A 15,121-nucleotide genomic window follows, 5' to 3' on the forward strand; every position below is an offset into this window, starting at 1 on the left:
CTGGCCCTTCCCTGTCATACTTCTCCACTCCCCCACTGGTGCTTCCTGGGACCCCTAAAGAACCATGAGCTGCCTCATCCCAGCCCCAACTCTCCTGCGGCACCCCAAACAAAGGCACAATGAGTCACATCCACTACGTTTTCCAGTTTTGCATTTAGGTGACATTTATCTTTCCGGCCACCAAGGGATGTACTTTGATTGACGCCCCCTTACCTTGGCTGGACAAATGTTCAGGTGAGCGGCTCAGCACACAGGCTGGGGATGTCATTCGCTCTGGTGGGCTTTCTTCAGGGAGAGGCAGCCCCTGGGTAACTGGTGTTGGCACAGTCTTTGAACCCCATGGTGGCCCACACTGGGCTGAGCCTTCAGAAGATACCCAAATAAAAATGTCAGACCATGTTCCCTGCCCCAGAAAGATGGAGAAGCCAGAGTGCTCTGAAGAGCCGCCTGAGCTGGGGTCCACAGACACAGTGCTAAGACGGGGATTTGTGGGCACATGTTTGGGGGGGGGGGTAGCTCTCAGCGGGAACCAGAGAAGCAAGGCAGGGAAAGGAGCAACCAAAGAGGGCAGTTTCCAGGGAAGTCTGACTTCAGTCTGATCCCCTAGGGAGCCCATTGTTCCCACCAGGTTACATGGCAGTCTCCTAATTAGTCTCCCTGCCCCTGGCCGTTGCCTCATCCAGCTCATCCAGCCCATCCAACATGCTGAAATGGCCTCAGGACATGTTGATCTTATCAACTATCCTCTCACTCAAACCCTTCAGGGGCTCCCCATCATCTTTTCATTTCGTTCATTTGATTATTTCCCACAATTCTTACTTGACTGAACCTCAAAGAAGCTACACTCTCAAGGAGCATGATGTAGGCCACCTACTCTCAAATTGTCAGAAAACTGATAGATAAATAAACAGATAGACACACAGAGAAACAGATAGATAGATAAATTGATGGATTGATAGATGGATTGAAAAATGGATAGAGAAATAGATGATATTTGGAGAGATAGAAAGATGGATGTTGGATGAATGGCTAGACAGATGGATTATTAAATGGATTGATGGATAGTTAGATATAGAGAGATGATGCATGAATGACTAGACAGATGGATGGATTGATAAATGGATGAATGGAATGTTACAGTAAATGTGACAAAATGTTAAAATTTGTAATTCTAGGTATGGGGGAAGGGCACATTGGACTTCCCTGTATGGGTCTTGTATTACTTTCGTAACTGTTCAGTAAGTTTGAAATTATTTCAAAATAAAAAGTTTAAGAATTCCAAAAAATAGAGAAAGAGAGAAGTCATGTTGCTACTCCCACCTGGAGCCTTTCAAACACCAAACCCCTCTATTGAAAGCTTCCTCTTCCTCTGCTCATTCTGGCCATTTTTTAAGGATAGCCACCTCTCCCTGGAAGTAACCAGCTAGTCTTCACTTCCAGAGGTAGTTCATGCATTCACTAACAAATGCATTGCCCTCTATATTTATACAAATTGGAGGCTCCCACACTCACTTCTCTGCACCTTGCACTTTTTGCTCAACAGTACATTTTGGATATTGTTCCATATCAGTACATTCAGTAAATGCTTATTAAATTTTTAAAACTGAAATTTCTTCCATTGTATGGATGCACTCTAATTTTAGATAGCTTTTCAGGGTCACTTCCAGCTCTGAAACTCCAAGTTATCCATTCAAACCTGCCTTTCGACATGCCCAGAGTAGACTAAGGGCAGGCATCCCTGTCACAAAGGAAGCCTCATCTCTCCTCCACCCAGAGTTGCTGTGGGTAGGACCTTGCAGTTAAACCATTTCTTTCACATCAGACCTGGGTTGGTCATTTTGTAGCCAGATGGTATATTGACAACCAAACAATGCCTGAAAAAAAGGTTTTGTTTTCTAAGGCTGGGCACACACACAGAGTGGAGACTTCCATTACCAAATGAAGGGCACCCAAGGAGCTGATGCCATAAAACACTTAAACATATTCAAGAAAATTCCTGATGCAAAAGGTCTGTCTCCCATGCCTGGCTAATGTTCCCATCAGACTGGTTTGTCCCTTAAAAAAGAAAAAGAAAATTATGAAGCAATAGGTAACTAACGCACTAGAAAAAAGAGGCTGCATCCTCTCTGGAACTCCTTTTCCAGCTCCAAAATAGCACAGGGATTGATCCACAAACCTGTCTTAGCTTTGGCACTGCACACAAGGGAAGCTCAAGTAGACCACACTCATGCCAGATGACCTTCCTTATCCAGCCATTTGACCTCCTCATCCTAGAAGGCAGGTCAAAGGGAGGGAGGAAGGGAAGAAGGGAGGAGAAAGAGCAAGCAAGAGAGAGCAGAGGACTAGAAAGAGAAGTGAGTAGGGGGATTAAGAGAAGAGGTAAAAGTTGATTGGGCTATAGCAAATAGAAATAAATAAAGGTGGATCCTGGAATTGCTGAATCCAGGAATGAAGATGTTGATTGGAAGAATGGAGAGTACAAAGACTGCTAAAAGAGATACCCATGAATTGATGTTGGTGGAGGGCATGCCCCAGAAAAGAAAAATAATGAAGTGGAAAGAATAGTGGAAAGAAAAGGAAAGAAAGATAAAAGGAAGGAAGGGAGGAAGGGAGGGAGAGAGGGAGGGAGGGAGGGAGGGAGGAAGGAAGGAAGGAAGGAAGGAAGGAAGGAAGGAAGGAAGGAAGGAAGGAAGGAAGGAAGGAAGGAAGGAAGGAAGCCCTGGGCCTTGCCCCTGGGCTTTTCCACAGGGCTGCTTGAATGTCCCTAAAACATGGTAGCTGGCTTTCCCCAGAGAAAGCATGAAGATGGAAGCTGCAGTGCCTTTTATGACCTAGCAGCCATCACTTCCACAAGATTCTCTTGATCCCAGACCTCTATTTTGATTCAACATGGAAAAGACTGTACAGGGTGTTACTACCAGGAGGCCAGGATCTTTGGCAGCCATCTTGGAGACAGGCTACCACATAAAGAGAGAAACAAGACAGTCTATGGAAACTGAAATTGTGAGCAGCCATGTCAAATTCATGATATTCTGTAAACATTGGTAGAGGATAATGAGGATAAACAATTAGAAAGAGAGGAAGAAACATGAAAAGCAAACCTTTTCATACTCCCATTGGACAGTGGCACCCAAACATTTTTCTTTCTTTTCTCACTTTTCTTGTGAATTTAAATTATTTTAAATTACATCAGAAATGCATGCATGTATTCTCACTATAAGAATGTCTAACAATACAGGTGAAGAGAAAAGCCCTCCTTAACAAAATGACCTTGAATGTCAGCTCCTTCCCAGAGTTAACCACTGATATCATGTTGATGGAATAGCCCAGAATTTTCCTTCACATTTTTGCTTTACACTATATTTTGTATGTGTGTGTAGGTATGAAGTAGGATTTCACTTCATAAGAACTGTAATTTCATTTTTGTGTGATTTTTTTTACATAAAATTTATCATATAGTGCATCACTGCTCTTCAGACTACTTTTTCACTCATCAATATGTGTTGGACACCATTCCATATTTATGTTCCTAAGTCTACTTCATTAATGGCGCATTGCGGTCACCCCTCGGGCTGAAGTGTGGTTTGCTGGCCTGGCGGGGGAGCAGCCGCGTTAGGCCTAATTCTGATGCCCCCATAATAGGGTGGCTGGTCGGACTCACTGCCACCCTTGAAGGGAGCTCGGCATGGGCGCAGAGTGCCCTCGGGTCTCCCCTTCTCGGCAGCCATGCTTCTGCGGCCGCCCCTCCTCCCGGATAGCGCCACACGATGCCTTTGAGGCAATACCCTTCTTCTTCTTTCTCCCTGCGCAGGCGCAGGGCGGAAAATTCCAGTCTGCCCTTTTCCCCTCCCCCGACAGCAGCAACAGCCAGGCGTGGGCGGGAAACTCAAGTCTGCCCTCCACCCCAGCAACAGCAGCCACCAATCCCTAAACCCTGCCCCTTCCCCCAGCAACAGCGACAGCCAATCCCTAACCACCACCCCTCCCCCATCCAGTACCGCCCACTGACCTTTCTCCGGCAACCAATCAGAACAGGGCGTGGCTTCGACCAATCAGCCTTCCCCAGCCCCTATAAAACTGTTGCCTCTCCCTCAATAAAGTGGACTTGCATGTTTACCTTGTCTCCGCAGTAGTTCTTCTGCCGTGCGCCCTCCAGTCCTGAGAGCCCCCGACAAGGGCCTGGCCTCCCTTGTCCCCAGTTCGTCGCCTGCTTCTCCGGGCGACCCCTTCGTCGCCTGCTTCTCCAGGCGACCCCTTCGTCGCCGGCTTCGCCGGGCGACCCCATCAGCCGAACCGCGCAACCCCTGTGAGACCGATCCCTCGTCTGCTGCCGGACCGACCCCTCGTCCCAAGTGGGACCGACCCCTCGTCCCAAGCGGGACTGACCCCTCATCCAGAGCTCGACCAACCCCTCGTCCGCAGCCAGACCCCACCTCTACCAACCGAGCAAGCCGCCGCAGCTGGCGCCCAACATGGGGCAAGGCAACTCCACCACAGCCTCACTCCATAACCTGGCGGCCCCCCCCCACCTCTCTTCTCACCGTGGGGCTTCTCTCGTGCAACATTGCTGCTACCTGAGCCTTGGCTACCTCATATGATCCACGGCGGTCTGGAAGAATCGCTGGATAGCTTTCTCCTTCCATGTCGGGGGCTTATACCGACCCGCTATGATTAAGAGGAGCCTTGGATTTCTCGGGAGCGCGCGCTTGCACGTCTGAAGTAACCCTCCCACAGCCCTACGCCCTCCTCTCTTCTCACCCCTATCTTTTCGCTCTGCATTGCTGCTCCTGAACCTTGGTGACCTCATACGATCCATGGCGGTCTGGGAGAATCGCTGGATGGCTTTCTCCTTCCATGTCGGGGGCTTATACCGACCCGCTATGATTAAGAGGCGCCAATAAAACTCTCAGGAGCGCGTGCCTGAGCACCTCCACCCCTGCCTTCACCTCTGCCTCCTCCCCTCCGCGCTTGCTCCCATTTGCCTTGCTCCACTGCTCATCGTTCCACCCTCCCCTCGTCGGGGCCTTCTCTTGGCCCGCGACCACCGTCCCATCGGCTCCGACCCCTCGTCTCACCGCGCACCTCGGCTCCCATCGCCGCGCTCTCAAGGTAAGGGCCCCTTTTCTTATCGGCTCCAAAAGGCCATTAGCAATGGGTAACATCCTATCTGCTAAGCAAGCCCCGCAAGTTCGGGCCCTCGCCGGTCTCCTAGACACTCACCGGTGTAAGATCTCTTTGAAACAGCCCCAAGTCTTCTGTAACCGCGGCCCCCCATGCCGCCATCGCTCTCAAGCAGCTTCAGCCCCGCTATACGGCCCGCAACCCGCTTTCCCTGGCCCACGGCCTGCTTTCTAGCATCCAATAACGTTTCTACTCTTGCCTCCCCATACTTCTGCGGAGCTTCCTCCTGTCTCGACCTCACTCCTCTTCTCAGCCATCCAAAGCGTCCTTTCTCGTCCCCTGCCCCCCTCCTTTTTTTGCTTGAACCCCCATTGCGTTGCAGATTGGGCCGCCCCATGTCGGCCCGCCCCATTAACATCGGCCTCTCTCACGCCCGTGGAGACTTTGGCCTTCTTGTTGTCCTCGCCTACGTCTCCACCACTCCCGACACTGCCGCCACCACCGCTGCTAGCGCCCTGACGTGACTTGTCCTCACAACTGTGATCCTCCAGACCATCACACAGTCTGCCTCTGCCGCTCTTCGCCGCCAAGAAGAGATCAACTACCTGTAACACGCTGTCATTCGGGACTTTTAACAACAGATGGATCTTATAGCCGCTGAGATCAACAAGAATTGGCCGGACCGACCCCTCGTCCCAAGCAGGACCGATCCCTCGTCCCAAGAGGGACCGACCCCTCATCCTGAGCTAGACCGACCCCTCGTCCGCAGCCAGACCCCACCTCTACCAACCGAGCAAGCCGCTGCAGCGCATAGTGTGGGAAAGGGAGGGGATGGACTATATAGGAATCCCCTATATTTCTGATATAATGTTTATATAATCTAAAGCTTCTTTAAAATTAATTTTTTAATTGCCCTTGTACATCCCTTGAGAAGTCAGTAAGTGGAAGACTGACATACCATCTTTCAATGAAGTCAACCATGAAGAAGACCCTATGCCCAAGAATATTAGAATGCACACAGTATATTTCACATATATTATAAAGGCTAGATTCTCACTCAACAATAACAGCCTTTGGCATAGGAGCTGAAATAACCAAATGAAAAATGCTATTTCTCTCTGGGGGACAGGTTCATTAGGAATCACCACTGCTATTTAAGTTGTTGTTTCTGCTTCTCTCTCTGTCCTCCTCCCTCTGTCTCTCTGTTCTCCTTTCACCCCTCCCCCTCTTTTTGCAAACCTGTGTAATTATGTTTGCAAAGGTTAAATGGACATATAATGTAACCTCATGTTATCATCCTCCTTTTAAAGATGATGCATCTAAGACTCAGAGAAGCTACGTGACTTGCCTAAGATACACAGTACACAAACATAGGCCTCTCTAAACCTACCTCCCTTACAATGCCCACCAGACCATGTTATAAGGAGTGTAGAAAGATACTCTTACTACCTGAAGTCCTTTACATGTTAGAATATCTCTAGGGCACCCTACAGATAAAGTGAGATCTGTATGGAAATTCTCATCTATGTACCTTTCATGTCTTTAAATTCATCCCCAGTACCTTGAAAGGGGTAGACGGTACTCAGGACTGCCCAACAAATTGCTAAAGAAGTTCTAAGACAGAGGTTTGTTAAGATCAGTACACTGCTCACAACTTAACTTCTCCTGTGCAGTTCAAAAGTGAAAAGAACCAAGCATAATATTCATTAGTGCCCAAGCTGTGGCTTCTTCCTAGGACAAAGCTGAAATTGTCCACTGTCTTTGTTCTGGGTAAAGATGCACCTTCTAGTTCCAAACATGGAACCAAAAGTATTTTCTCTCTGCTCCGAATGAGTCCTGATGCAGAGACCCAGGTAAGAGGCACCTGGAATCATGAATGCATTTCCTGTCCTTCCAGTGGGGAGGAGTAGAGAGCATTGCCAGTCCCAGATTCCTGAGGAGCCTGGATGTTAATTCCACCATCAAGTTCCAACAGGTAAGTACAATGGTATGAGCCAAGGAGAACATCCTTGTACCATAGGTGGCCCCAAAGAAAGGACCCCAGGGCAAATTGGGTGTGACCTACAGTCTTTACCAGAAGCTTACAGGCCTGCTAGCACCGCCTCCCCCCATGGTAAGTACCAACCCTTTCAATTTACATTACAGAAAGCCAATCATACTCTTACATTACAAACTGAATTTGCACTTAAACTCAAAATATAATCAAGTTGTATAATCTGATTTTAATTTAAGGCCTAAATTTCTCAAAAAATTTAGGAGATACTCTGGTGACCAATGGTGGGAGTCTTGGGAGGCCTAGACCCCAAAGCGGATTGCTCAGAGGAACCCTGCCAATATGTCTTCAGTAACGTTGCCTGCTCGGTGTTTAACCTTGTCCTCTTGCACAATATTTTCCTCCATGGATCCTGTTGCCTACTTTCCTGAATGCAGGCTTCACCTGGCACAGGCAGGTAACACAGGGTATGCTGCAACTTTAAGAAAATTTTTAATAAGAAAGAAATTTTCCGAAAAGCATTATCTGATCTTTGTTAGAGAATTCAATCTCTTCCTTAGCTGAGAAATTTAAAAAGTCCTGATTACTAAAGCAAAATACCTTAAGAATTTCACATTTTATCCTCTGATGACATAATCCTCATGCAAATGAAATTGCCCATGAAACCTACACACACCTGTTATGCTCACAGGTTAATATCAGAAAAAAATCACAATCAGATTTTATTTTTTTGAAAGGGAAAAACCTAAAGTGGCATAATGTAGTCATATAATCATCAGACAAAAATAAGCTGTTTATGTGATTTTTATATACACTGACAATCGCACCTCACTTTTGAAATAAGTATAATTGCTTTTTTTTAGGTTTTTCCAAAATTTATTCCTTTTTTTAACATTTTTTTATTTTTATTTTTAAAGATACTTTAGATTACATAAATGTTACATAAAAAATATAGGAGATACCCATATGCCCCACTCCCTACCTCCCCCACACTGTCCCACATTAACAACACCCTTCATTAGTGTGATACATTTGTTACAATTAATGAACACATTTGGAGCATTGCCAGGAAGCATGGATTCTAGTTTACATTGTAGTTTACACTCTCTCCCACACAATTTTGTGAGTTATGACAAGATATATAATGGCCTGTATCTGCCACTGCAATGTCATTCAGGATAATTCTTTTTTTTTTTTTTTTTAGATTTATTTTTATTTATTTAATTCCCCTCCCCTCCCCCCGTTGTCTGTTTTCTGTGTCTTTTTGCTGTGTCTTGTTTCTTTGTCCGCTTCTGTTGTCGTCAGCGGCACGGGAAGTGTGGGCGGCGCCATTCCTCAGCAGGCTGCTTCCTCCTTCGCGCTGGGCGGCTCTCCTTATGGGTGCACTCCTTGCGCGTGGGGCTCCCCTACGCGGGGGACACCCCTGTGTGGCACGGCACTCCTTGCGCGCATCAGCACTGCGCATGGGCCAGCTCCACACGGGTCAAGGAGGCCTGGGGCTTACACCGCGGGCCTCCCATGTGGTAGACGGACGCCCTAACCACTGGGCCAAAGTCCGTTTCCCCAGGATAATTCTTAAGTCCTGAAAATTACACATATTTTTCCTTCTCCCTCCCTTCAGAACCTCAAGTGGCCACTGCCTCCACATCAATAATAAAAGTTCTTCCATTGCTAGAATCACAGTAAGTCTATAGCAGAATAACAGTAAGTCTATTCTGTTTCATCATTCATTCCCCAATCCTGAGGATTCTGGGATAGTAATGCCCACTCCACCTCTAATTGAGAGGGGGCTTAGATCTCATAGGGCAGATAGATGGGGCAATCTTGCTTGCAGTTGCAGACTCTCTCTGTTTTTTGGGATCTCATTGTCCATCATCATCTCCTTGTTAGTTGTCCTGGGTGAGTCCAGTGACCTGGAGAGTTGGTGTTGCACCTCTGTTAAGATCCAGAGCTCATCTGTCACATGGACAGCCCACAGACTTAAATCTCTTGGACATAAACCTATCAACTCTAGTACTAACTATAGGTTCAAATAGAAGGGGAAGAAGAGCCATTTGTAGGGAAAACACAACTGAGCCCGACTCTGTCACATTGGGGACCATAAATTTCAAAGTAGAGCCCACTGGTAGGACGCCAAACTCCTGAGCTGTCTGTAGCATCTGTCTTCAGAGTCCTCATGAGCCCTGCTATTTGAGGCAATATTTAATTTGGCAGTCAATGAGATCCTGCTGAGACATACATAAGCATAATTTCTGGAATGACCTCTCAACTCACTTTGGAGTCTCTTAGCCATATAAACTCATTTGTCTTTATACTTTACCCCTTTTGGTCAAAGTTTTTTCCAGTTGCATTGCTAGTTGGTGCTTGGTAGTAATCCCTTGATGCCAGGAAGGTTCATCCCCAAGAGTTTTGTTCCACAATGGGGGGAAGGTAATGCATTTAAATGCTGAATTTGGCATAGAGAAAGGCCACAATTGAGCAAAAAGGAGATTCTCAGGAGGTAACTATTAAGCATCCTATAATACTAGGCTAAGTTTCAATTTCAAAAGTAAAGGTTCATAAGTACAGTCATCAGTATCAAGGGCCCATCAGTGGTCCAGCCTCCTTCACTAGGCACTGCCTCTGTACTCAGGGGATTCTTGTTGCTGTGCCATTAGAGAATGTGGTGGAGCTCCCCAGGATGGAAATTCAATATTCTTCCAGTTATTGTGTGAATCTCCACCCACCATGATGATGCCCCATAAATACTTGAACACATTCATATGCTTTGAGGTGAACCTCCCCCCATGCATCTCCCATCACTGACACCCTGCGCCAATGATCCTCCCCTGACACAGTTGTAACGCTTCTGTGATCCAAAACTTCTTCAGAAATGAAGCCAACAAAATAACGAAACACAATTAATATGAAAATGAAATATGCTAGTTTTAAGAATAACAAATAAAATACAAAAAAAATTTTTAAATAATAAAAAGTATAAAATTTAACAAATTTTTTGACATTATGCCTTTCATCACTGTCAGATCTGTTGTCTTGTATGTACAGTGACTTTTTCTTCCATTTTTCCCCCAGCATCTTATATCTTTCATTTTGTTTTCAAAGAAGCTTTAGGTTACAGAAAAGTACAGAATATAGGGGATTCCCATATACCCAACATACTCCCCCTTTCCACCTTTTCCCTATTAACATTTTATACCCATATGTTTCTTTTCAGAACCAGTTGAAAGTTGTGAGTATCTTGACATTTAAATATCTCTTAGTTACCACACCTAAGAAAAAAATGAATACTAATTTAATACCATAATTAAACTTTTCCAAAATGAATTTTATAAAGTTTTTTTCTCTTCAGTTCAGGTTCCAATGAAGATTTATACAAGGCTTTTGGTTTTTATGCCTCTTCAGTCTCAATCTCACACTCTTTTTCTTTTTGTTTTTAACCTTTTTAAACCTTTTTTTTTTTTAATTAGAGGAGTTGTAGGTTTATTAAAAAATTCATGCAGAAGGTACAGTTTCCATGTACCTGCTCCACACCCCCAGTTTTCCCTATTATTAACAGTTTGCATTATATTGGCTACTTTGTTACAAATGAAGAAACAATATTATTAACTATAATCCATAGTTTACATGAGGGTTCACTCTGTGTTGTACAGTTCCATGGGTTTTGGGTGTTTTTTTAATTGTGATAACATATATTCAACCTAAAATTTCCCATTTTAACCACTTTCAAGTTTACAACTCAGTGGTGTTATTCAACATTCACAATGTTGTACCACTATCAGCTCCATCCATTATCAAAATTTCCCATCACCACAAACAGAAACTCTGTACTATTTAAGCATCAACTCCCCACTCCAACCCCTGATAACCTGTATTCTAATTTCTGTCTTTAATCTCTTTTATTATAAAACCATACCCACTCCCATTTTTTTTTCCATGATATTGTCCTACAGAATGTCTCATATTCTGGAATTGTCTGGTTGCTTCCTCATGACAAGATTTGGGTAGCCCAATGTGACCCTGAGCCCTGGGGCCCACACCATTAGCCACTTCACAGCTGTGCCCAGAATGGGGGAAGTTGTGGCCTCAATGGTGTAATAGGTACCTGGAGGGCAATCGCCAGCCCTGGACAACTGGCAGTGATGGTCACTATTAAGTCACTGTGACTGTTCAGTAGCTGCTGTGTTGTACCATTTAACAATGACCTAGCTGTACTCCAGGCAGACCCCCATATTCCTTTGGCCCACCCCTGGGGTTGATGCTCTCTGCAGCCTCCCACCTCCGGTTTTTCACCCAGGGGCTGCCAACAGGTCATGGCAACCCTCACTGACCAGGGGAGGGAGTCCATCCCTTTATGGGAGGACTCTGAGTTGCCTTCCACATGGCCCTCAAGGGCACCCCTTGTCACTACACTGTGAATTGGTTTCCTTCTGTCCCAAATGCCTCCTGCTCCCTAGCTTGCATTTCCTAGGATCACCTCCCAGATGAAGGACACAGAGCCCTTGACTCAGGCTTTGCTTGGAGATAACCAAACTAAAAGAAGAGGTGTCCTGAGGGTCAGAGAGGCTGAGGACTGGTCCATCCCACCTGCAGGGCTGCTTTGGCTGCTGTAGGCGTGGAGGCCTCCAGTGCCTAAGGAAAGAAAGGAGTCGACAGGGTCAAAAGCAACCCTCACATCCAGCAAAAACCAACCTGCAGCAGCCACTGGAAGCTGGCTTCTGTCTGGGAATGTGAGCCAAGAGGGACTTGCCTTGTGAAACAATGCGACAAGCTGCACAGGTAGCTGGAGGGGAAAATCCCATCCCAGGCTGGAACATGTGGCATTGGAAATATGAAAACATACCCTTTCTGGAGAAATACCCTTCTGAAGAGGATTTAAAGCAATGCTCTCCGATTTATGTATCTTAAAAAAAAAAAAGAAAGATAATGAAAAAATAAAAAATAAAGAAATGCTCTCCAACTGTTTCTCAGGTCATAGCTCCTGCTGCTTTCCCATAATATGTACCGTATTAATCTGCCAAACAGGTGCTGATGCAAAGTACCAGGAATCTGTTGGCTTTTATAAAGGGTATTTATTGGGGTAAAAGCTTGTGGTTATAGGACCCTAAAGAGTTCAATTCAAGGTTACTTTTCTCACCAAAGACTGTTGCCACATACTGAAGCAAGATCATGGGTGATATCTGCGAGGGTTCAGCCTTCCTCTCTCTCTTAAGGTTCTGAGGGTACAGTATCTTTTCATCTCAGCTGTAGGCTGAATGGCTCATTTCTTTCCAGGCCTTCTTGGCTGCCCAGGGCTCTGGTCTCTTCAGTTGCAAACTATCAGGCAAAAACTCATCTCTCTCTGGGGCCCCAGGATTAAGTTCTCTCCTCTCCTGTGTCTATGGAGCTCTCTCTATTCCCACGTATCTTCTTCTGTATGTGTCCGTTTATATAACCAACCAAGGGGACAGGGACTTAACCCTGCAAGCCCTAATGATGTGGTCGAATCAAAGCGTGATATACTTTGATTGATTTAAAGGAATTAAATTTAAATCAATCAAAGGATATCACGCCCATAGGAACAGACCAATTTATAAACATAATCAATATCTTTTAGAATTCTTGAATAATTTCAAACTGCCACAAGCTTGAAATTTTTTGCTTATGTCTGCACCTCTGATTATCTTGATGAGATAACTCTGAAGGTCCATTTCTTCCTCTTTTCTATAGTTTCATTGTGGATTGACTTTATGTTAAGGCTCTACTTTGATGCTTCGTACAGTTTACTCTGGACCTTAGAGTAACCTGTGTTTAACTGAGAGTTCATCAACAAAAGATCTACAAGAATTATCAAGGGGAGTTCTGCTGGTTGTAGGAAAAGACAGGAGATTGTGGTTTTAAATAATATGAAGAAAAGAAGATCTTTAGTAAGGGTAACTAAAAGGATAAATAGATAAATAGCCAACTCTATTCTTTAATTCCTTTAGAGAGTCATAATAAAACTGAACAAGAAAAAGGCATCTTTCCTGAATAGATGTTTCAGTCTGTTAGACTGACAGAATGCAATATACCAGAAATGGGTTGGCTTTTACAATGAGGATTTATTAACATATTTTTACAGTTCTGAGGCTGTGAAAATGTCCAGATCAAGGCTTCATCAGGCAATGTTTTTCTCCCCAAAGACCAGCTGCCGAAGATGTGGACTCCTCTAAAATGGCAAGGCACATGGCAGTGTCTGCCGGTCTTCCTTCTCTTCTGGGTTTCATTGCTTCAACTTCTGTCTTTCTCCCCATATTCATACCTTTTATAAAGGTCTCCAGTAAGAGAATTAAGACCTGTGTTAGTCAGCCAAAGAGGTGCTGATGCAAAGTACCAGAAATCGGTTGGCTTTTATAAAGGGTATTTAATTGGGGTAGAAGCTTACAGTTACTAAGGCCCTAAGAAGTCCAACTCAAGGTAACATAAGAGGTAGTTCCTCACCCAAAGTCATTTGCCACGTGTTGAAGCAAGATGGTGGGTGATGTCAGCCTTCCTCTTTCCTCTTAAGGCTCTGTGGGTCCAGCTTCTTCCAAACTCAGCTGTAGGCTGGCATGGGATCCTTCTCTTTTTAGGGGGCTTATTTCTTTCCAGGCTTAGTTACCCTGTTCTCTTCACAAGGTCAGCTATAAACTAACAGGTAAATGGCTCAACTCTCTTCCCAGGGTCACAGGATCCGCTTTTGTGTCTATGGGACTCTCCCTTTTTTCCCATGTATCCGCTTCCTCTGTGTTCTTGATTGAGTCTCTGTTTATATAGCCCACAAAAGGGGCAGGGACTCAAACTGAGTCATCCTAATGATGTGCTTGAATCAAAGCCCTATTCTTAACATAATTTAATCAAAACCATCTCAGTTGAATCTAATGCAATCAAAGGATATCACACCCAAAGGAAAAGACCCAGTTTACTAACATAATCAAAATCTCTTTTTGGAATTCATAAATGATATCAAACTGCCACAAGATCTACTTGTGATCATGCCCTACTGCTTTAACCTAATCAAAGGACTTTTAACTGAACTAACCTAATCAAAAGATCTCACCTACGATAGGTTCACACCCACAGGAATGGATTAACTCTAAGGACATGATTTTTCTGGGATCCATAAAAGCCTCATACTACCATAATGGACCTGAAATATAAAGAGATAAAGTGGGACAAAAACAACATAAAAAGGGTATATTATTCAGCCTAAGGGGTGCTGATGCAAACTACAAGAAAGGTTGGTTTTTATAAAGGGTATTTATTTGGGAGAGGAGTTTACAAATACCAAGCCATAAAGCATAAGTTATTTCCCTCACCAAAGCATAATCCAATATCTATTTTTGGAATTCATAACCATATCAAACTGCTATACTCTACCTTCTGAATTCCAAAAGGACATTATAATATTTTTTTTAAAAAAAACCTTAAATCAGTAACAATGCAAGTACTAAATCACTTTACAGTCAATTTAAAGAAATACAGCTTGCTTTGGGGCAAAGTCCTGTCTACTATATACCTCTGAAACTTACAAAACAATTTATGTTTCCAGTACACAAATGGACAGACATAGGATAAATGTTTTTCATTACAATAAGGAGAAACTGGGATGGAAACATGAGTCACAGGTCCTCTACAGTTCAGTAAATCTGCAGGGCATCCTCCATTCAATTTCAGTCTGAGAGTCATTCTTAAGAGGATAGTTTCTTCTCCTTGGGGCCATAAGGGGACCCACTTTTCCCACAGTCTTGCCCAAAGGCCATTTTCTTGGTTCCATGCTCATCAAGCATTTGGGTGTTGACCAAGCTCCAGACCTTTTCTTCCAATAATGTTGGGGTGATTACCACATCTTGCCCAATATTTGGGTTAGAGTCTTAACCCCCCCTTGTACAGTGATGTAAAGACAACTTTCCCCCTAACCTTTGTCTACAGGTTCAAGCCTCTCAGAGCAATGCATTGACCACCTGGCCTTCCCTAACCTTGGGGGGACAAGTCCACCCACCTCAGACCTGT

At 44.6% G+C, this 15,121-nt stretch overlaps 1 long non-coding RNA gene across 1 annotated transcript in view; it reads right to left on the reverse strand.

The window, feature by feature from the left end:
* Window positions 1-213: 213 nt before the first annotated feature.
* LOC131275750 (uncharacterized) overlaps window positions 214-15,121 on the reverse strand; it is an 84,146-nt gene continuing 69,238 nt past the window's right edge. The window contains exon 3 of the long non-coding RNA XR_009183166.2: window positions 214-363. This is a non-coding gene — a long non-coding RNA (uncharacterized lncRNA). The remainder of the gene's footprint in view (window positions 364-15,121) is intronic.

Source organism: Dasypus novemcinctus, chromosome 24, assembly GCF_030445035.2.
Source record: "Dasypus novemcinctus isolate mDasNov1 chromosome 24, mDasNov1.1.hap2, whole genome shotgun sequence".
Lineage (NCBI taxonomy): Eukaryota > Metazoa > Chordata > Mammalia > Cingulata > Dasypodidae > Dasypus > Dasypus novemcinctus.